General features: G+C 40.6%; 1 pseudogene; it reads right to left on the reverse strand.

Annotated features, from left to right (window-relative positions):
* Window positions 1–10,367: 10,367 nt before the first annotated feature.
* Window positions 10,368–11,307, reverse strand: LOC139016905 (olfactory receptor 9A4-like; annotated as a pseudogene).
* Between the last annotated feature and the right edge of the window lie 12,445 nt (window positions 11,308–23,752).

Here is a 23,752-nt window from a genome sequence, read left to right on the forward strand (position 1 = left end):
GCTGCCCAGAAATACTGACATTATTGCAGACTTCATTGGCAGGCATTCGCTCACTCGGCTCCATTTCACAGAGTGCTCATTCTATTTCCACCCACTGTCACTTATGATCACTCTCTTGTAGAGGCTTTTCCTAACCTCCACAGACAAGCTCAGGTTCCCTGCCAGCCGCTCTCCAAACACCCTGCAGTAGATGCTGTGTGCATTGCCAAAACCCCCTTCAGGATCCAGGTTGTCATCCCTCAGCTCACAGCTGAAGTTATCCCCAGAAATGGCACTCAGACAAAGAGAAATTCCACCTTCCACCCAGAGACTGTAGCCCTTCCCCGAAGGCAGCCCATACCCAGTGGCCTGTAGATGCAAATGTCCATCCCCCATGTTTTCATTGGGACACGAGTCAGGACAACCTGTCAGGGCCATCGTAGCTCCAGAGCTCCTGGGGCATAGAAGCCCCTGTTACAACCCATCACAGCTCAACCTCCACCTCCGCCCAGAATCTCCTCACTCCTCCGCAGGAATTATCCCAAGGATCACTCTCAGACCCAGGATAACCTCATCGTCCCTTTCTCGAGATGATTCACTACTTGTAATTATGTGTGTGTGTATTTGTGCATGTCTGTGCATATATGTGCATTGTATACATGTTTTCATTTCATGTGGTGACATCAGTCTTCAGCAAATATGCTCCATCTGGGAAGAGACCATGTCCACTGCTATATTTTCAGGATAATTTCTGAAAAAGCACTGTTTTTAAAAAATATATTTTTGTTAAATTTTCATGCTATGTCTATATCTGGCTTTCCCACATAATCACTCTGGGAACACAGGCAAGAAGGGAAGTCATCTTGGTCCAGAGAAAGAAAAAGTCATTTTGACTATAGTAGGTAGTAGGGTTATTACCCCAAATTTTGAGTCCCTATGCCCAAAAGAGGGAATGAGCGGAAACGATCCTTCCTTGCATGCCACAAGCCTCCAGGTCCACCCTTACCTATCTCTCTCTACTCTGTTCTTGCATACCAGCCTCAGGATTCTTTAATTTTTAATTTGAATTCTTCATATTTAAAAAAAATTTATATTTCTCTTTAGTGAACTTATTGGTTTGCAAGAGAACTTTATACAGTTGTCTCCTGAAAATTGTATATATACTTTAACAGCTGATAGCTCAATTTTGAAAATGAAATTTATTTTATTAAAAACAATCCCTTTTGCCGATACCGGTTTGGCTCAGTGGATGGAGCGTTGGCCTGCGGACTGAAAGGTCCCAGGTTCGATTCCGGTCAAGGGCATGTACCTGGGTTGCGGGCACATCCCCAGTGGGAGATGTGCAGGAGGCAGCTGATCAATGTTTCTCTCTCATCGATGTTTCTAACTCTCTGTCTCTCTCCCTTCCTCTCTGTAAAAAATCAATAAAATATATATTTAAAAAAACAAAAAAAACAATCCCTTTATAATTATTCAAATTGTCTTATACATTTTTGGGGGTCATCCTATATATAAATCAAGCAAGCCTCTACTTCATGTTTTTATTTTCATATCTTTCTATACATAAATATTTCTTTCTTACATAGATTTAACAGTCTTAGTATCCTGGAACCTGCATTTACCTGAGAAAAGCCTGTGTTCATATTCCAAGGTCATTATAAAAGAAAAAACATTCTACTTGTTACTGTTTACATTTAAGTACATTTGAACCATATGAAAAATTTTTTTAAAGCAAATGTTATACATCTAGGGTTATGCTGTTTTCAGATATTTTGTGAATGCAAGAAATACCTCTGGATTAAAGGCAAAGGAGGGATGAAGGAAAGGAGAATGAGACAGAGATTGAGAGAAAGAGGAGGAGGAGGAAGAAAGAGAGAGAAGAACCAGCTTAGAGAAATGTCAGGGTAAAAAAATGCTTTTTCTCCCTTGGCTGGAGCAGGGAGAGAGCCATATCTGGGGGTGGGAGAACAAGAGATTAGAAAGACTCATGATATTAACAAGGGCCAGAGAATGTCAGAGATGGAAAGAAAATGTCCTCCACAGCTTATTTACATACAATGAGCCTGACACCCAGAGAGAGTGGCTGCCAAAGGTCACACAGTAATTTACTGGGGCTCCTGACTCCTAGCTCAGCATTCTGGTCAGAAAAGCAGAAAGGGCTGCTTTCAGCAGGGAACCATGCACAGGGTAGAGGGTTGGCTGGAGGAACCTGTGAAGATCCTACCAACTCTGAGATTCTAAGACTTAAAAATATACTTCGAAAGATCACTCTGTCCATGAAGTTCTCATAATCAAAGACAAAAGTTTGGAGCTGAATAAAGTGCACTCTGGCACAAAGTAGGTGCTCAATAACTACCATATCAATGAATGTGGATGGTTCTTATCAATGACAGTAACTAAGTGCTCCTCTTAGATTACTCCATGAGCTTAAGTGAGTGGCTCATGACAATCTCAGTGTCTAGGGTGGTTGAGCGGGTGCCAAGGGGAGTTAGCCCCATGGTGGGTTAGCAGAGGGAACTTCACAGGTGAGGAACCTGAAGCATCAGGCTCTCATCCAACCTGTAATATTGGAATAGGTGATCCAAGAGGCCAGCGGGCAGGCAGAATAATGGTGCCCCAAAGCTCTCCATGCCTGGTCCCTGAGAATTTGTAATATTACTTGGCAATAAAGACTTTGCAGATCTGATTAAGGACCTTGAAATGGGGAGATTATTCTTAATGATCCAGGTGGCTGCATTGAGATGCATAGAAGTAGAAAACCTTTCCCAGCTAAGGTGAGTGTCAGAGGGAGATTCCATGATCAGAGAAGAGTCAGAGACATGCAGTGTTGCTGGCTTTGGAGATGGTAGAAGGGAACCATGAGCCAAAGAACATGGGCAATCTCTAGGCCCTACACAAAGCAAGGAGCCCCCAGAATGGAGCACAGCCCTGGTGACACCATGATTTTAGCCCACTCAGGCCTGTGTCAAACTCTGGCCTGTAGGATTTGTAAGATAATAAATGGGTAGTGTTTAAGCCACCAAACGTGTGGTAGCATTGAGATCCACAGAAGCAATAGCATTTTGTAGCATTTACTTTGCTACAGAAGCAATAGAACCCTAATGCAGTCATGAAAGCCCACACCCAGCCACACTTTTGTCTCAACTCTCAAGATGTCCTGCCTCCAACTCTGCTTTGAACAGCCCTCCTGTCTGCCTGCCTGAGCTCCCTAGTAGTAATATGCTGCTTTCTACTGTTAGCCCCCATTTCTGTCCTGAATGACCTAAAATCTGCTTTGTTATTAATGGCTTTGTCCCAAAAACCCAGCTTCAGTTTCAGGTCCTACAGAAAGATTGCCTGACCAACCCTGTCAAGCATTTCTGGGTCTTAAACTCAGAACCCATTTGCACTGTCTTCACTGAAAAAATTTTTCTTGATATCACTTTGTCATTATTTCAGTCTGGGGGTGTGGGTGGGCCTATGTGGGTGGCATCCATAAAGACTGAGCTCTAAGAGAATGAATGGTGACTCAAAGTCTACTGGGGAGCTCAGTCCTCTACCATCTTGCCTTCACCTTCATCCCCAAGGTGTGCATCTTCTCAAAGGAGTCAGGGACAAACCCTTCTGTCTGGACAGTTCCCAAAATGTGTCTATCAAGGGGCCCTACCTCTGAAAGGACAATGACTCCTCCTAAGTTAACTATTTCAATTCCCAACTTCTAGAGATGACACTGGAGAATTCAGACAAGAGCTGCTGTGGTCCATGGTCTATATTCCCTGCTTTCAAGATCTTAAAACCCTGGATCTAGAAGGGAGACAAAAACCTCTGAGTGGAAACTCTGTATCTAACCCTGGCCATGTACTCCAGCTGCTATAATCTCAGTCCAGCTGGGAAATTCCTTTGTGCCTTTCTCATCTCATTTTACTTAGGCATTTCTCAAAGGAAGGAAAGGACCAGGGGGTAGGCACTGCCATAGAACAAATCCTAAGCCATCAGCTGCTTAGGTGTATCTAGGTCTCTGTCCCTTTCTTCATTCAGATCTTTTTCTCAAATGTTACTGTATTCTCTTTGCTTTCACCTATCCTGGATTTTTCTAAAATAGCTCTGATTTAATATATTCTACCAAATTCTTTCTGTAAACACACTTTAATTTACCAGTCTACATTTCACACCAAAAAAACCTATAATGACTTCACTTACCAAGAAAGTACTACTAGCATGACTTACATTAAGACAAATCTACTAATTAACTGCAAATGTCAAGCTTTATAAAGCCTACTATGTGGATATAGACAAGGTAGGGAATTTGGGCTCATTTGGTAGATACGAATGACTAGCTTCGGAAACTTGGCTCCCTTAGTGGTCCCCTGGCTCTGGTGTCACCCAAGGCTAACCCCTTCCTAATTGAGGTGCCCCTTTCTCTGACTTTCTGAAAAGTTCATTTCTTGCTGAGGTGCTCCTCACCCAAAATAGAGGTTCACCTTAGATTGAAAACCTTGTCCCCTCCAATTACACATCAGAACAATGACTCATGTTTGCTGTTGCACCAACTGATTTATTTTTTCTAATTATTCTCTTTTCACAATCTCAAAGAGTAAATATTTGTAGAATAGATGAAAGTGATGAAGAAATTAAAAATAATTCTTCTGATAATACATACCTTATTTTTGTGTGTGTGCATGTATATAAATATATAGTGTGTGTATTTTTTCACACTTTACAAAACACTTAGACATATATTTTTCATTTGTTTTTATCCTAACAGTAATTCAATTAAATAAGCACTCACTGATCACCCACCATGAACAATGAATGCACTTCTCCTCAGCACTGGCCATTAAAGATTAAAAAAAACATGTTTCCCAGCCAGTGTGGCTCAGTCATTGAGCATGGACATATGAACCGGGAGGTCACAGTTTGAATTCCAGTCAGGGTACACGCCCAAGTTGCAGGCTCAATCCCCAGTAGGGGACATTCAGGAGGCAGCTGGTCAATGATTCTCTCGCATCTTTGATGTTTTATCTCTCTCTCCCTCTCTCTTCCTCTCTGAAATTAATTAAATGTATAAAAAAGAAAAAAAAATATATATATACATATATATATATATATATATATATATATATATATATATATATAAAAGACATGGATTTTACCTGAGGTTTCTTTTCTCCATCCATGTGAGAGTGGAAATAGTACAGTTACTTGTAACACGTTGTGATAAGGGGTTTCCTACTTATAAGTGCTGTGAGAGCCCAGAAGAGAAATGCTAATTCTTGGGCTGCAGCCCAATAGTGTTTATGAACCATGAATAGATAAGTTTAAGAGGAAATAGAGATGAAAAAAGAGTTGGTCAAAGCAGTGGCCAAACTAACAGTAGAATCTGGTTCTCCGATCTGATCACCTTTCCATGCTTGGACATTCTTCTTCCCCTGCACCAACGTTCTTTTCAGTAAATGTTGGAATCTCCATGACCTGATGCCACTAGACTCCTCTACTCCCTTAATCGGTGTGTTTCCATCAAGTTCCCATTCAGTTTATAGACTCATAATGGCAATAGTTCAAGTAACCCCAAAACAGTGATTGTATATTTCATATCCTCACTTGAAAGAAACACATACTGTTTCTAAAAGCAGCTATAGATTCAGTGTCACTTTTAAAGATTTGCATTTTATCACAATAGTATCCACAAACATATGAAGGTTGAAAAATAACACGTACACATGAGAGAAATACTTTTATTTGGTCTATAAACAATGTTAATTGCATTTTTAGATTCACACTTTCTTTACTATAGTACAATTTTTACCAAGAGATAGGAACAATGGATCTTACTGTTAGTTTACATAAGGTGATTTGATATTAGGTGATTGGACAAAAGGCAACAATCTTCCCCAGAAGTAGTTTTCATGGGAACATAATTGCAGGGGCACAGGACGAGATTGTTTGTAACACTCAGAACTTGTGTGTGTAGGGTTACAGCCCTGATTAATCTTCACAAAAATCAGAACAGTTCTTGTTATCTTCAGCAAAAAATAAACAAGCAGTAAAAGCAAACGTGTTTTTTTAAAAAAAAAAAACAACTTAGTTTCCTCTTTCTTAATTCTAGAAAAAAATAAGTCTTATGTAGCGATGAAGAAGATAAATCTGATTTAAAACCTGACCACCTCTCAAAGAATGGTATCTAGCCCTAACCATGTTGGGGTGGGGGGGTGGGGGAAGTCATATGGAAGTCTAGGGAAATGAAGAACACATTTGTATCAATGAGTGATTTTGTGGAAAACTCTGTTTTAAACCATACCCATTCATTGCTTTGAGAACATTAGAGAATAATTTGGGGAGAAAGAATAGTGAAAAAATTGTTTCACCACCACCTGGCTATCGAAGCACAAAGACCAGGGTGGGGGTTACCCCTCACACAAATATATCTATCTGGCCAGGGCAAGGAAAGATTGACAATAGCACTGTGATGATTATAAAACACTTTACAGATATAAAGTATTAAGGTGATATTGTTTTGTGTTAATTCAGCAGTGGGTATACCCAGTGTAGACACTACAACCAAGACAACAGCAGCCCACCATTAATGGGATTTGAAGCATGTGGTTCACTAAAAGCAACAAAATATCCACAATCCAGCTCAATTTACTCATCAGGTGAACAGAACCCCTCGAACTCACAACTGGACCAAAGAAAAGGATTGTCCATTTCCAGGCATAAATACTATTTACATCAGACTCAACAGTTCTACATACAATGTGCAGCATTTAATTTAAAGACTTATAATACACCCACAGCAGAAAATACAACCAATTTTTCAAGAGAAAAAGCAATGGGACTAAACTCAGGGCAGATGCAGATATCAGAACTATCAAGTGAGGATCTTCAAAATAACTATGATTGACAGGATAACTCAGGAGACTGGCTGGCTAGTTAAACAAGTATAATTTGTAGAAATTATGATTTAAAAAAATACTTAAAGTCTCTGGAAGTTGTATTAAAGGCATATAGCAAATGAAGAAACATTTATTTATAAAATCTAAAACACAGTAAGAACAGCAAGAATCTTTGGCACTTAAGCCATGATTCACTACCTTCCCCGCTGCTCCCAGCTCAGTGTGATGGACACACCACTCCAGGCAGGTGCAGCCAAGAACAATGGGCTCCCTTTCTCCTCAGCTCCAAGTTAAGGGCTACAGTATCTTCCCTGAAGAGGCAGGTGGTAAGTACTTCTCATCCCTCCTCCTCCACTACTACATGTTGAAGAGGCTAATTTCTAAGAGAGCACATAATAGAGAGTTAACACTTCCTGCTTCTATTCAGTTTCCATTCCTAGAGCAGAGGGTGTACCTTAAGAGCAGCACACTGAGAATACCAGGGCCCTAATCACGCTCCCTCCTGCTCACTCAGGGTGGAGGTTCAACAACAGGAAAGGCAAGCCAAGAAGGTCAAAGACTACTGCTACTGCCCAACACCCTGCAGTAAAGCAGGGGTATCACTTAGAGAGAGGGCACCACATCCCCACCCCTGGCTCCAGAGTCATGGCTCAGATATTTTGCCCAGAGGGAAAACCAGCTCTGAAGAAACTGGCTTTACTTAAAACAGTGAGGGGAAGTTAGAGCCCAAGGGCATTCTCAAAAACAAGACAGCTTTTGGTGATAAGCAAAGGAGGAGGCTGGTGTCTCCTGAAAGAAATGCTGATGTTCATGGAACAAAATCACAGAGAGGTTAAGATCAAACTTTGGAGTCAAGGGATCCTGAGTCAAATTGTATTTCTGTGAAATTTTGAAAATTATTATCAATATTAATAAGACATTGGGATATTTTAATTAGGCACAAACAATCTATAATAATAAAAGGGTAACATGCTAATTAGACCAGATGTCATTCCAGACATCCTTCCGGACAAAGCCGGGGCCAGAGAGTGCCTGATGGTGGCTGGAGCAAAGCCCAGGTCCTGGGTGCCAGAGGAAAGCCAGTGCCGGCAGCCAGGGGAAGGAAGGCCTACTCTTGCACAAATTTCATGAATTGGGCCTCTAGTAAATATCTATGGTGGCTTACAGAAAGTATAGGAGTTTTAATTACATATGATTCCATTCTTATTCCTTATCTTCTAATAACAAACATTAATATAAGTCAGAAAATTTAACATTTTATTGTTATAATATACACCCATACTTATGCCTCATTAAGTATGAATATAGAGAAATACATGTGGAAATAAAACAGAAAAAGTAAATGTCTTTTCAGAGATATGTATCAGATACTATCTGGGTAAGCATTTTACTTTCACCAAGTAATTTTTACACAGAGAAACTATTAAAACTTTCCTGGTTAGAAGCAATATTGTCTCCAGTTTTGTTCTTGTTATTATGACCACATAAGAAAGTGAATGTTAACAGAGGGCAATGTTTAAATTAGGTGAAAATTGCAACACATTCAATCTGACATACCTCAAATTATAAATAAGACTTATTTTGTAGTATACTATTTATATGTGAATAAGGAGTTCAAATAAAAGCCTACAATTAGTATTTGCTTTTTAATATCTGATTTGCCTGTGTTCCGTTGTGAGGAGCAGAGAGAAAAATAAATAAATAGAACAAGAAGCTATTGAGGCTTCAAGGTGTGTATATAGTAGAGGGGGTCTGAGTGAGAATTTTTTTTTCATTTTTGTATCGGAGACACCTGCAGCTGGGGAAATGCGAGCCCCCAGAGGACAGATCTATCTGTCTCCCAGCGCCCAGTGTGAAGATGAAGTGGGCATTCTGGTTGAGTAGAAGCTTGGATTGCAGGGCAGGGGCAGAATGACAGTGTTATTAACTAAACGTCTGCATCCCCATCAAAATTCATATATTGAAGCTGTGAGTTCCAGTGCAGCTGTATTTGAGCCTCTAAGAAAGTAATTCAAGTTAAATGAGGTCATTAAAGTGGGGCCCTGATTGGATTAGTGCCCCTATGAGAAGAGATACAGAGATGGCTCTGTCCTAATATCCACACACCAAGGTAAGGCCATATAAGAACACAGAGAGAAGGTGGTCACCTACAAGCAAAGAGAACCTGCATGAGAAACTGAATTGGCCTTGATCTTGACCTTCCCAGATTTCCAAACTAGGATAAATACATTTCTGTTGTTTAATGCATCCAGTCAATGGGTTTTGTTATGGCAGACAAATACAGATAGTAACCTTCTTTCATTCAGAATCAAAGACCAAATAGAAAAACCTGGGCTTTGACACAAGCGATGTCTGATATCCCATTAGTAGCCCCTGGCCCAAATCCTCTTCTCCTCTCATATTCTACACTCAGCTACAGGAATTTCCTACTCTCCTTAGGTTCATCTGAGAAAATATGACCAGGGCATTCAGAGAGGCATTTTGGAACATTGCATCACTGGAGTTAAGAAGAGGAATGGAAATATTCATGAAGGAGGAGAGGAGGAATAGGAACACATTATCAGAAGGTCAGAGCCTTGGCTCATGGTGAAATGGGGGGAAGCAAAAAAAGAAACATGAAGACTGGTGAACGAAGGGAGAGAGGAAGAAAAAACAGAAAAGTTAGTGGACAAACAAAGGGCAAGAAAGGCAGGGAGAACAAGCCTGGGTGACAACATGTTGAGGAACCAAAGAAACTATATATGAGGGCAGTGAGCCTCTCTCCTTTTGTGTCTATCCCCATACATGCCACAAAGAGGAGGTTTGAGCAATACCCTGAAGTTTAGCAAACAAACTTTACCTCATTCTCATACCCAAATATTTCCATCTTCTGTGTAGCACAAAGATTTTGAGAATGAGAAAAAATGGAATCTCCATGTCACTACTCTCCACTGCTTCTGTAGAAAAATGTATGTACACTATATTTACTTAGCAGTAGCAGTGGGGCCAGGATAATAGAACACTCAACCAGAAAAAGAGAGAACCATGGAATATTCAACATGTATATGTTCATCTTCTCAACAAATTGCATAAAATTATAGGACAAGCAACTAGCAACATTTGATGAAGAAACAAAGTGAGCATCTCTTCCTTTGTACTATGATACGCCATCTCTCACCTCACCTCCCTCTTCATTTCCTACCCCCCCCAGTAATTCATTTTCAGAAATGAATTATAAGCAAATGAATTGGCCTAATAGAACTCTACACAAAAGTACTCATTTGCTTTCTTTAGTTTCTCCCACACGACTAGGAGTTCATCAGTAGAAATAAAGAGTAACTGAAGCTATGACATTCTAGTGGGCAGAGCATGGGTTTTATTGTTACCTGCCTTATCTGCTTCCATGGCATGATTAGGAATGGTACACACTGTTTGATTTCTATAATGATGGTAATTGTGATAGAGTAGAAAGGGTTTCCTAAGTTACTAAAAAATCTCAAGTAGGGATCATGCCCCTACCTAAAACTAAGAGAAGAGTTAATACTTGAAAAGTTGACAGGAGCGTTTCACACTATCTCTAAGGGCCTCTTTGACTTTGTCATTCCGGAGAGTGAAGATGAAAGGGTTCAGGAAAGGAGTTACCACAGAAACCAGCAAGTAAACTATCTTATTGTACTGGGCTGCCTGCCTTTGATTGGGTTTCACATAGAGGAACAGGCAGCTGCCATATCCAAGCACAACAATGGTGAAGTGTGAGGCACATGTGGAGAAGGCTTTCCTCCTGCCAGAGGCAGTGGGGATCTTGAGGATGGTGGAGATGATGTAAGTGTAGGAGACAATTGTTGGTAACAGAGAACCAATGATAATGAAAATGGCCATTAAAAAAAGAATAAACTCTGTGAAAAGGCTGTCATCACAGGATAGTTTGAGAAGTTGCCCTCGGTCACAGTAAAAATGATCTAAGACATTCAATTTGCAGAAGGTCAGCTGAAACGTGGCATAGACTGGCCAGATTTCAGAAAGAAACCCAAACACCCATGACACAATTACCACCCAGATGCAGGTGTGGCTGTTCATAATGATGTTGTACCTCAAAGGTTTACACACAGCCACAGTCCTCAGCCATTGCTCCCAGTAATGTGAATTCTGTGGTCCCCACAGCAAGGTACAGGAAAAGCTGGATGACACATCCAGCCAGAGATATTATCTGCATCCCAGGGAGCAGCAACCCCCAAAGCATAACTGGAATGATAATAGATGTAAACAGGATCTCCAAGGCAGAGAGGTGGCCAAGGAAGAAATACATGGGGGAATGTAGACGTTTATCAACACAAACAATCACAATGATGACCGTGTTTCCCATTAATGTCACTGAGTAGAAGAGGAAAAAGGTAGCAAAGAGGATATGGTGTAGTTCCTCGGAGCCAGGGAAGCCAAGGAGACAAAATTCAGTGGCACTTGAGTGATTGCTCATCATTTAGTCCTTGGTTCTGCTCCTTGTGAAAGTCTGATACCAAAAGACAGGTGGCACTGCTCCACATGGTCCTGCTCTCCTGCTCTCAAAGAAGGAAGACAGATCAGGATGAGAAACTATTTCCTGATGATCAGATGAATTGCCCCTACTATTATGCTCTGCACAAAGACAGACCAAAATATTGCCTCTTCAAATCTAGCTCAAAGCTTGCTGTCAGGAATGGGTGATGGCAGATTCTTCTGTATTGGAGTGAGGAAAACCTTCCTTGTCTTTTCCCCCACTGAAAGTGCCTTCATTAGGGGACAGAGGATACAACATTTGAAAACTGAATCAATCAGCCCCTAAAGATTCTTGGATTGTTCTATTTCTTCTTAGGTTAACTGTATCATCTTATATAATAAAACCCTAATATGCAAATCGACCAAACAGCAGAAGACCAATCACTATGTCAAGCACTGACCCCCAAGGGGCAGTTGCTCAATGCAGGAGCTGCTCCCTTGGTGAGTGCGCTCTCACAGTAGGAGCACTGCTCAGCCAGAAGCCGGGCTCCGGGTTGGCAAGCGCAGCAGCAGTGGAGGGAGCCTCTCCAGCCTCCACAGGAGCACTAAGGACCCCTCAGGGTTCCGGACTGTGAGAGGGTGCAGGCCAGGCTGAGGGACACACCCTCCCCCCCAGTGCATGAATGTCATGAACCAGGCGTCTGGTATGATATAAGGGCATTCCAGATGATGTGCAAGTCAGGGAACATTGAACCCAGCTCTCATTCACACGGGGACTACACAGACCCACCTTGGGACCAGCAGAAAAACATCTCTGCTTTTCCATAGTTCTTATAACCTCCATATTACAGAGCAGCAAGATCTCCAAATGGGAACTCTGGAGCTTGGGATAATTTCCCAGAGCTGATTCATTTTTCTCTCATTCCATTTTCTTTCCAAAGTCTTAGGAGAAAGAAAAGATGGCACTTGGCCACAACAAAAATAAATCTCTACCCCTCAGTTCATCCATCCATTACTCAAATATCATCTCCTCAGAGGACTCTTTCCAATTCCTCTAACTCCATTTGGTAAGGACTTGATCAAGTTTGGACTCCGATTTTCTTCATAGCACTTATTCCCTGAAATTATGTTATGAGTTTAATTATTTTAGTCTTTAATTCATATGGGGAAAAATGCTGCAGAAAAAAAGATCTTGCCCTGCTGAGGTTCCATACATGTAGGGGTAAAGGCTTCACTATACACAAAATAAGTAAGTAAAAATTACATAAGATATTAGTTTATTAATCATGCCATAGAAAAACTAAAGCAAAGAAGAAAAGAGGAACAGAAAATCTATGTTTCTTTATTTGCTGTTCATGTATGACACTAGAATAAAATTCCTTGAGGGCAAAGACATGTCATATATTTCATATATATATATATATATATATATATATATATATATATATATGTATATATATATATAATTATTCATGAGCCAAATAAGGATTGATAAACTTTTTTCTGGATGATTAGTATATGGACATATAATATATGACTAAGTAGGTCTTAGTCCTGGACAGGGCTAACTAGGCCATATCCCCTCAATGCCTCTCTTCTTAGTCTCCCTTCCTGCCTCATATTACAATTATTCCGTCCTGATGAAACCTCCCCAATACCACTGTGGCTCCTTTTCTGATGGGCAAACATGCCTCAAGGACAGAACTGTTGGAAGAGCTCAGCGGCCTGCTTCTCCACAATCTCTGCATAACTAACAGGAGATGAAGAAAGATGAGAGAGAAAGATCCTGAGAGACATCAGGAAATTGCGTCTATCCCTAGCATTAGGTCAGCGAAGACCTGAGTCTGCACTTTGCTGTGCACAGAGGACTTGGAAATGAACTTGTCTGTCCTGCTGCTCTCCTAGCCCACTCCTCACCCTCTAGGTGTCCCTGTGTTAGACAGCAACCAGACCCAGAACATCCCACCTTACTCTTTCCTCCATGGAGAAGCATCCTGAAGACACTCACCTCTATGGAAGGGCTTCACCACCACTGCTAATGTTCTCTAGCGCTCGGCCAAAGCTAACTCCTATCTGGCTACTGATGAGACATGTCCTCATGAGAACGCATGAGGACAGCCCAGTGTAGAGCTATATTTACAACCAGAGCAAATTGCTGCTGTCTTCACTCATGATGAAAAAGGAAACTGTCCTCAGGTAAGAGCTTAGATAAAAGCCCCAAAATAACAGTGCTGTGAGAACTTGAGGGTCTCTCTCTCCCCCCTTCCCTCCTACTTCTTTCCATCCTAAGGGGACTAGTCACTGAGGTACCTCTTCTTAACAAGCCCAGGTTCATGGTGTCCCTAAGCAATCAGTCTAGAAGGAGAAGCACAAACTTTTAGTTATGCCCATTTTGACCAATTAAGTTTCAGAACTTTTTAAACTTTTTGTTTCATGGGAAAACATAAAATCTCACCAACCAGAGGCTTCTCAATACCAAGGCTGCCTTCTCCAAGGCTCCAAAGTCTAAGTTTCCAAATGTTTCAAAAAAACTCTAAGCAGATTCCCCCTTCTTCCCTTCATCCAGTGCTCTCCCGGGATATTCTTAGCTGTTCAGAACCAAAATCAGCCCCCACCTCGCAATAGGAGACACCACATCTGACCTCTAAAATGCACACCGATATCCACAAAAGCCTGCACACTGGTCTCAAAGACTTGACTTCATAAAAAAAATCCCCTGTAAAGCCTGATTTCTCCTCCACCTGTTTTACAGAGGCTCCTGTTCTTAACCCTGTGTGCCCTCCAGAACACCATGGGGGTTGCTACCCCTAAACTCTACTCCCCTCTCTGGTATTGTCTCAGGTTTCCACATATTCACATCTGCATGCACTCCAGCAAGATTCGTCCAGCCATTGATTTCTATAGTGTGTCCCTGATTATCACCATCTGGGCACTTCAAAGCAGGGAATGCATGAGGACAGGCCAGTGTAGAGCTATATTTACAACCTGGAACAACTGAAAAATGCAAATTAAAAATCTGCTTGATTCTGAAGGGAGACAGAAGTGAGAGTCACAAAACATGTATCTGCATTTTGGGTTTCAAGTATACCTGTTAAATCTGAGATTATCAGTTTGTGCAGAAGAGCATAAATTAGGAATAATCAATCTTCCTTACAATTTCTCAAATTATCCAAGGCCAACCAGATTGCCACATAATCTTAGAGGAATTTTCTAAGCCTTTATCTGCATATTCTTTTCAAGAAAATGCTGTGAAAATTAATTTTACACACTTTTCTCTCTCACTTGATACATATTGCCCCACTTCTTTTTTTGTCTAATATTCCATTATATGGATGTCCTATTCTTTATTAGTTAGACCTCTTTGCTCATTTTTTGTTGTTTCCATTTTGATTATGAAAAATGATGCTATAAATAAGCTTAGAAATTTTTAAGTCCTTACACATTTATATTGCTAGAATAAACCCCTAGAGTTAGAATTTCTACATCAAAAAGTAGACATATTGTAGTCATTGTTTTTGATTGGCATAATTTTATACTTCAAAGACTTTGGATTGATTTGGAAACCACTAAGACTATATGATAGGAGCAATTCTCATTTCCAGATCTACTACCAGTCAAAGATATGATCAAATTTTTATTTTTATTTGAAATTAAGAAGAACTAAAGATATCTTAAAAGAGTAATAAAATGAAAACCTGATGAAATGGGAAATCTTTTGACCGATTAAAATTACCAAAACTTTCTGGGGGAGAAAAGAATTGATATCCTAAATATGTTAAATAAATTATTTCATAATTAATAATCTTACCACACAGAAAACTATTGGTTAATATAGTTTTACTGTTTTATTCTATCAAATATTTAAGAAAGAACTAATACCAATCCTACATAAAATCTTTTAGAAAATTGAGGAGAAGGGAACAGTGCCCAACTCATCTTATAAGGCCAGAATTATCTTGACACAAAAGGCATCATGAGAAAATATATTTACAAACTAATATTCCTCATGAACATAGATGCAAAATTTTTAATAAAGTATTAGAAAATAAAATTCACCAATACATAAAGAGAATAACATGCCATAATGAATGATAATTTTATTCCAGAAATGCAAAGTCAGTTCAACACTAGCAGATTAACTGTACAGTTCACATGTTAACAGAATTAAAGAGAAAAACCACATGATCACTTCAATAAGAGAAGAAAAGGCACTTGACAAAAATCAATTCTCCTCCCCCTCTCCCCCCCCCCCCCAAAAAAAGGAAAATCAATACCCATTAACAACAAGAGAGCCCACTGCATGGGAGAACATATTTGCCAATGTTACATCCAATAAGGGTTTAATCTCCAAAATTTATAAGGAACTCATACAACTTACCAAAAGGAACAATCTAATAAAAAAAGATGGGCAAAGGACTGAAATAGACACTTTTCAAAAGTGGACCTACAGAAGGCCAAGAGGCATATGAAAATGTGCTCAAAGTCACTAATCATCTGAGAGATGCAAATCAAAATGACAATGAGGTACCTTCTCACACCTATCAGAATGGCTATCATCAACAAGTCAACAAACAACAACTGCTGGCCAGGATGTAGAGAAAAAGGAACCCTCGTGCACTGCTGGTGGGAATGCAGACTGGTGCAGCCACTGTGGAAAACAGTATGAAGTTTCTTCAAAAAATTAAAAATGAAACTCCCATTTGACCCAGTGATCCCACTTCTAGGAATATATCCCAAGAAACTAGAAATGCCAATCAGAAAGAATATATGCACCCAGATGTTCATAGCAGAACAATTTACCATAGCTAAGATTTGGAAACAGCCCAAGTGCCCATCAGCAGATGAGTGGATTAAAAAACTATGGTACATCTACACAATGGAATTCTATGCTGTTGTGAAAAAGAAAGAACTCTTATCATTTACAACAGCATAAATGGACATGGAAAGCATTATGCTAAGCAAAATAAACCGGTTGGAGAAAGAAACATCACATGATCACACTCATTTGTGGAATATAATGCACAACATAAACTGATGAACAAAAACAGATCCAGAGACAGAGAAGCATCAATCAGATGCTCAAACCTCAGAGGGAAGGTAGGGGAGGGTGGGGGGTAAGGGGGAGAGATCAACCAAAGGACTTGTATGCATGCATATAAGCCTAACCGATGCACACAGACACCAGGGGGTGAGGGCATGAGTGGCGGCGGGAGGGCAATGAGGGGATAAGGACGTATATGTAATACCTTAATCAATAAAGAAAGAAAGAGAAAAAAAGAAGTACAGATATGAGTTACAAAACTGTCATGAAAATATGAAGTGGAGCATAGGAAATGTAGTCAATAATATTCCAGTAACTATGTATGGTTTCGGGTGGGTACTGGAAATATTGGAGGAAACACTTTGTAAAGTATCTGATTATCTAACCACTACACTGTACATCTGAAATTGATACAAAATAATCTTGAATGTAAACTGTAATTGAAAAATAAAGCTTAAAAAAATTTTAAAAAATAGATCCAGAGACATAGAAGCATCGAACAGACCATCAAACCTCAGAGGGAAGACAGGGGAGGGTGAGAGGGGGAAGAAGGGTAAGAGATCAACCAAAGGTCTTTTCTGCATGCATATAAGCATAACCAATGGACACAGACACGGGGCGGGGGGGCAGCCAGGGAGAGGTCAATGAGGAGGGTGGGGTGGAGAAAGGATACATACTTTAAACAATAAAGAATTTAAATGTTAAAAGAGAGAATAAATCTTCTAATTTACTGGAAATGTCAAGCTTTTTAAAAGTCTACTATGTGGATATAAACAAGGAAGACATTTTGGGCTCATTTGGTGGATACAGGTTGTCTAGCTTTTGAAACTTGGCTCCCTTAGTGGTCCCCTGGCTCTCATTATGTGCTCTGGTGTCACCCCAGGCTGACCCCTTCCTAATCAAGATGCCCCTTTCTCTGACTTTCTGAAAAGCTCATTTCATTCCTGCTGAGATGCCTTTCACCCAAAAGAGAGGTTCACATTAGGTCGAAAATCTTGTCCCCTCCAATTACACATCAGAGCAATGACTCTGGTGTTTGCTGTTGCACCAACTAATTTATTTTCTCTAATTATTCTCTGCTCACCACCTCAAAGAGTAAATATTTGTATAATAAACGAAAGGATGATGACGAAATTAAAAATTAATTTATATACCTTAGCTTTGTGTGCGTGCATGTATATAAACATACAGTATGTGTATTTTTTCACACTTTACAAACCACTTTGACATATGTTTTCCATTAGTTTTTATCCTAACAGTAATTCAATTAAATAAAGACTCACTGATCACCCACCATCAGCAATGCACTCCTCAATACAGCCCATTAAAGATAAAAACATTTTTCCAGGCTGGTGTGACTCAGTCATTGAGCTTCGACCTATGAACCAGGAGGTCACAGTTGGAATTCTAGTCCAGGTACATGCAGGCTTGATCCCCAGTAGTGGGCATTCAGGGAGCAGCTGATCAATGATTCTCTCTCATCTTTGATGTTTCTATCTCTCTCTGCCTCTCTCTTCCTCTCTGAAATGAATAAAACTTATTAAAGTAGAAAAATATATATAAAAGACATGGATTTTACCTGAGGTTTCTCCATCCATGTGAGAGTGGAGAGTGGAAATAGTACAGTTACTTGTAACACACTGTGATAAGGGGTTTCCTACTTATAAGTGCTGTGAGAGCCCAGATGGGAAATACTGATTCTTGGGCTGCAGACCAGCAGTGTTAATGAACCATGAATGGATAAGTTTGAGGGGAAATAGATATGAAAAAAGAGTTGGTCAAAGCAGTGGCCAAACTAACAGTAGAATCTGGTTCGCCAATCTGATCACCTTTCCATGCTTGGACATTCTTCTTCCCCTGCACCAACGTTCTTTTCAGTAAACATTGGAATCGCCAGGATCTGATGCCACTAGACTCCTTTACTCCCTTAATCAGTGTGTTTCCATCAAGGTCCCATTCAGTTTATAGACTCATAATGGCAATAGTTCAAGTAACCCCATAACAGTGATTGCATGTTTCATATCCTCACTTGAAAGAAACACATACTGTTTCTAAAAGCAGCTATAGATTCAGTGTCACTTTTAAAGATTTGCATTTTGTCACAATAGTATCCACAAACATTTGAAGGTTGGAAAATAACACGTACACATGAGAGAAATACTTTTATTTGGTCTATAAACAATGTTAATTGCATTTTTAGATTCACACTTTCTTTACTATAGTACAATTTTTACCAAGAGATAGGAACAATGGATCTTACTGTTAGTTTACATAAGGTGATTTGATATTAGGTGATTGGACAAAAGGCAACAATCTTCCCCAGAAGTAGTTTTCATGGGAACATAATTGCAGGGGCACAGGACGAGATTGTTTGTAACACTCAGAACTAATTTAAATATAGGTAGAATCAGTGGTGGGATTTCATGACTCCCCACCTTCCCACCCACCCTCCATTTGTCTGGCATTCCAGCCCCAGAGATGCAGTGCTCTAGTAAGCAACCATTAGAAAGATGAGGTTTTGAATGGCTAACACAAGAACCCATTGTCACACATGTAAATCCCAGTGGGAATCCAAAAACTAGATTTATTACTTCCAGGTGGGAGGACTAACGAATATGAAACTAAGGCTATGAAAGTTTTGATGGGGGAAGATAAAGGAATCAAATCATTTTTCAAAACAAAGTCAGGCCTGAGTCATGTAGTGACCCTGCATACAGAAGTTTGATGAAGTGTAAAACCCTCAAAGGCCAAGGTAGAAAAGGTCACTGTTGCTGGTAGAGGGCCAGCAAAGGTAATTCTGTAATTATAAAAGATGGCTTAAATGCATATTTCTTCTCCTGCCTCCTCTTAACTTACTTTTAAAAATCTGTATAAAACAATAACTATATAATTGCATTGTTAAGTGGATAACACAGAGCTGAAACATATTTGTCAATAATAGGTAGGTAAGAACAAAGCTGTTTTGGAGTAAGAAAATCACACCAAACAGCAACTTGAATCTGAGAAATAAATGAAGAGAAACAGAAAGGGTAAATAAATTAATATAACAAATGTCATATATATATGTATGTGTGTGTGTGTGTTCTCCTTTATATGGTGTAATAATTGTTACAATTTATTATTGCATTTGTAGCTATATAAATGTAATATGTATAATAATAGCAGAAAAGTGAGGCGGACTCAGAACTATATAGGAGCGATGTTCATTATAAATCTGAAGTCAATTCTAAATAAAGATGTAAGCCCTCAAGCATCCACTAATAAAATAACATTAAAAAGTGGGGAAAAAATCAATGAAGAATATAAAATGTTATACTAGAAAATGTTCACTTCATGCAAAAGTAATATGACTATAACTAATATGTTAAATGATGTAGCAGAAAAGGTAGATAACATGCATAAATAAAAGAGGAATTTCAGCAGAGAGATAAGCACTATTAGAATGAATCAAATAAAAATATACCTAGGTATTTGATTCTTCTGGTTGCAATTGCAAAAGGAATTGTTTTTTCCATTTCTTTTTCTGAAGTTTTCAAGAAGGCAATGGATTTTTGCACATTGATTTTGTATCCTTGACTGTATTTGTTTAGTGTTTCCAGTAGTTTTTTGGTAGAGTCTTTAGGGTTTCCTATATACAGCATCATGTCTTCCCCAAAAAGTAACAGTTTGACTTCTTCCTGCTGGTGGGAATGTAGACTGGCACAACCACTATAGAAAGCAGTCTGGCGATTCCTCGAAAAATTAAAAATAGAGCTACCATCTGACCCAAATGAAGGGGAATATAAGACAATTGGGGGGGCTAGCAATCTGAATCTGTGCCAGTAACCAGTATTCTGATGCACATCCTTGTTAGCCTATAATTAAGCCACTGCCCCTTCCTTAGGCAATAATCTGTTTTCCTAAATACTTCCAGTTTACAAGGGCCATAAATCAAGAAATTAACAGCTTAGCCAGAGGGAAGGTCACTGGTACCACCCAGGCCAGGCCTTTAGATATAGTCTTACTTCCCCATTCTAACTAAAACTAAGGGGATAGAAGGAAAGCTTGCTCCATATTCATCACTCAGGCTTTGGAAAACTGACTCCCCTGAGTCACTGTACTAGTACATCTGCAAATAAAGGGTTTTTCCTGAATCTTCCGAGTACCCATTGTGTGTTTTCTGATCGCCTGGTAAATGCTGCAACACAGCAATCCCATTCCTGGGTATATACTCAAAAAACTCAAAATCATTTATATGCAAAGATAGAAGCATCCTTATGTTCATTGCAGCATTATTCACGGTGGCCAAGAGTTGGAAACAGCCAAAGTGCCCTATGGTAGAGGAATGGATAAAGAAGATGTGGTATATGTACACAATGGAGAACTACATGATTTACTTCATATGTGGAACATAAAATTGAAACTTATGAACACAAACAGCAGTGTGGTGGTTGCCAGAGGGAGGGAAGTTGGGGAAGAAAGGGGTCCTAATATGAGGTGACAGGAGAAGATTTGACTTTGGGTGGTGGGCACATGGTCCTATATATAGATTTTGTAAATTAGTAATCCATATATGAAACCTATATGTTCATGTAGACCAGTGATTCCCAAAGTGGGCGCTACTGCCCCCCTGGTGGGCGCTGCAGCGATCCAGTGGGGGCGGTGATGGCCACAGGTGCATTTGGGGGCGATGAGTAACTGCTATTAAAATTTAAAATAAATTAATTTCCAGGGGCTGAGTAATATTTTTTCTGGAAAGGGGGCGGTAGGCCAAATAAGTTTGGGAACCACTGATGTAGACTAATGTCACCCCAATAAAATAAAAAATATATAAATATTTTATCAATAGAAAAATATTGAATGAGAGATGAAGAATTCTTTCATGGGCTCATCAGTAGAACCAACACAGCAGAAGAAATTATCAATAAACTTGAAAATTGGCCATAGTATATGCACAGTTCATGTTTACTTATTTTGCTACAATCTAGTTATTTGGGTCACAATATTTTATACTAGAGGCCCAGTACATGAAATTCATGCACAGTGTGGGGGGGTCCCTCAGCCCAGCCTGCACCCTCTCCAATCTGGGATCCCTTGAAGGATGTCCAATTGCTGGTGTGGGATCAGGCCTAAATTGGCAGTCAGACATCCCTCTCGCAATCCAGGACCACTGGCTCCTAACCGCTCACCTGCCTGCCTGTCTGATCTCCTCTAACCCCTCTGCCTGCCTGCCTGATCACCCCTTAACCCCTCTGCCTGCCTGCCTGATCACCCCTAACTGCCTCTGCCTGCCGGCCTGATCGCCCCTACCTTGCCCTCCTGCTGGCCTGATCATTCCTACCTTGCCCCCCTGCCGGCCTGATTGCCCCTAACTTGCCTCCCTGTCAGCCAGATCAACTCTAACTTGCTCCCCTGCCAGCCTGATTGCCCCTAACCGCCTCTGCCTTGGCCACCAGCCTAAGTCGCAGTCTGGCCTCCCTCTGCGGGAGGCAACCTGGCAGATCAGGGGAAGGAGCCACCCCCATTACCCCACTGTTGCTGAAACTGCTGGCCTGAGCCTGGGCCCTTCACTGATGCACCTCGGCTCTTCGCAGCTGCCTGGGGCCCTCGCAGCCACCCCCGGCCCTCGCAGCCACTGTGGCTTTGTTTGGAAGGACATCCAGAAGGTCGTCCAGAAGATGTCCACTCTTGTTAGCATATTACCCTTTTATTAGTATAGATTATTAATTCAGAGAGAAAGGAAGAGGGAAAGAGAGATAGAAACACAGTGATGAGAAAGAATCATTGATCGGCTGCCTCCTGCACGCCCCCCACTGGGGATCGAGCCCACAACCCTGGGCATGTGCCCTTGACTGGAATCAAACCCAGGACCCTTCAGTCTGCAGGCTGATGCTCTATCCACTGAGCCAAACCAGCTAGGGCAGAAATGTGATTCTTTTATTCCAAGCAGCCTATTCCTAGCTAAATTTCAGTGATTTTATGGATTGGGTCCAGATCCTATAAGGCCTATCAGCTGGATGAAGGCTGTTTAAGAGGTTGGGTCTTAGCCTGTGTCTTAAGGTTGGATACCATCAGAGGATAAGCAGGGGTGAGCCCAAGGTCAGCTTTAAGGTCATTAACTGGTTCTGATTGACCTCTCCTTTTCTCGTCTAATTGGAAAACTGCACTTCCCATCAGCCTCTTGCTCCCTCCTACATCAACACTCCCGCTGCCTCCCCAGACTGCAACCAAAATGAGATCAGATTGCTGCAATAGCTGCCCCTAATTCTACAGTCCTTCCTACTCTTAGTGCCTCAGGCGAAGTGAGACACATTAACACCCCCTTCCCATGCAGATCTTCCCACACATACAGATAATTCTGCATGCATTTCATAAAGGTGTACTAAATGCTGACTGTTCCAGGATCAACATTTGGTTGACCACACTACAACTCTTTCCCTACAGAACTCCCTGCTTAGCTGGGCAAGGGAGGACCGGGCAGGGCACAATTGGGCTGGACTGGGTTGAGTAAAGAAAGAGGAGTTTGTTCCAGGGAGATAAGGCCAGTGGGTCATTTATAAGATTAACTAGAGGTCTGGTGCATGATATTTGTGCACTGGGGGGGGGGGGGGTCCCCCAGCCCTTCCTGCACCCTCTCTCAGCCCGGGACTCTCACAGTCAGGGACCTCTCGCTCCTTACCACCCGCCTGAAGCAGAGGCGGGAGAGGCTCCTGCCACCACCATTGTGCTCATCAGTCATGAGCCCGGCTTCTGGTTGAGCAGCACTCCCCCTGTGGGAGCGCACTTACCACCTGGAGGCAGCTGTTGCGTTAAGCGTCTGCCCCTCGGTGGTCAGTGAGCGTCATAGCGACCAGTGGTTCTGCCATACGGTCAATTTGCATATTAGGTTTTTATTATATAAAATTCCCTTCAGAAATGAATAAAAGCTTCTGTTCTCCTGCATTCATGTCAACACCTAGTATTCCCAGAGTTGTACTTTTTCCAATATTATGAGTGCTATATGGTTGATGGCTGAGTAACCTTTGGCAAAATACTTAACTTCTTTGAACCTCTATTTTCTTATCTTCTAAAGTAACTACTCAATAACCTCACAGGTTATTGCTGGGATTAAATAAAAATATACAGAAATGCTAAGAAACTTAGTATACAGTCAATAATTGTCTCCTTCTATCTATATGCTCCCAAAGCATTTAGCAAAGTTTCTTACATGCACTAGGTAGCTATTTAATACATAAAAATTAATCAAATAATATAAAAATTATATTCAGTGTCTACTGAAAGAAATGCTGATGTTCATGGAACAAAATAACAGAGAGGTTAAGATCAAACTTTGGAGTCAAAGGATCCTGAGTCAAATAGTATTTCTGTTAAGAATTATTATCAATATTAATAAGACATTGGGCTATCTTAATTAGGCACAAAAAATAAA

This window comes from Myotis yumanensis, unplaced genomic scaffold (genome assembly GCF_028538775.1).
Source record: "Myotis yumanensis isolate MYYU_CA2020_CCGP unplaced genomic scaffold, mMyoYum1.0.hap1 SCAF_9, whole genome shotgun sequence".
NCBI lineage: Eukaryota > Metazoa > Chordata > Mammalia > Chiroptera > Vespertilionidae > Myotis > Myotis yumanensis.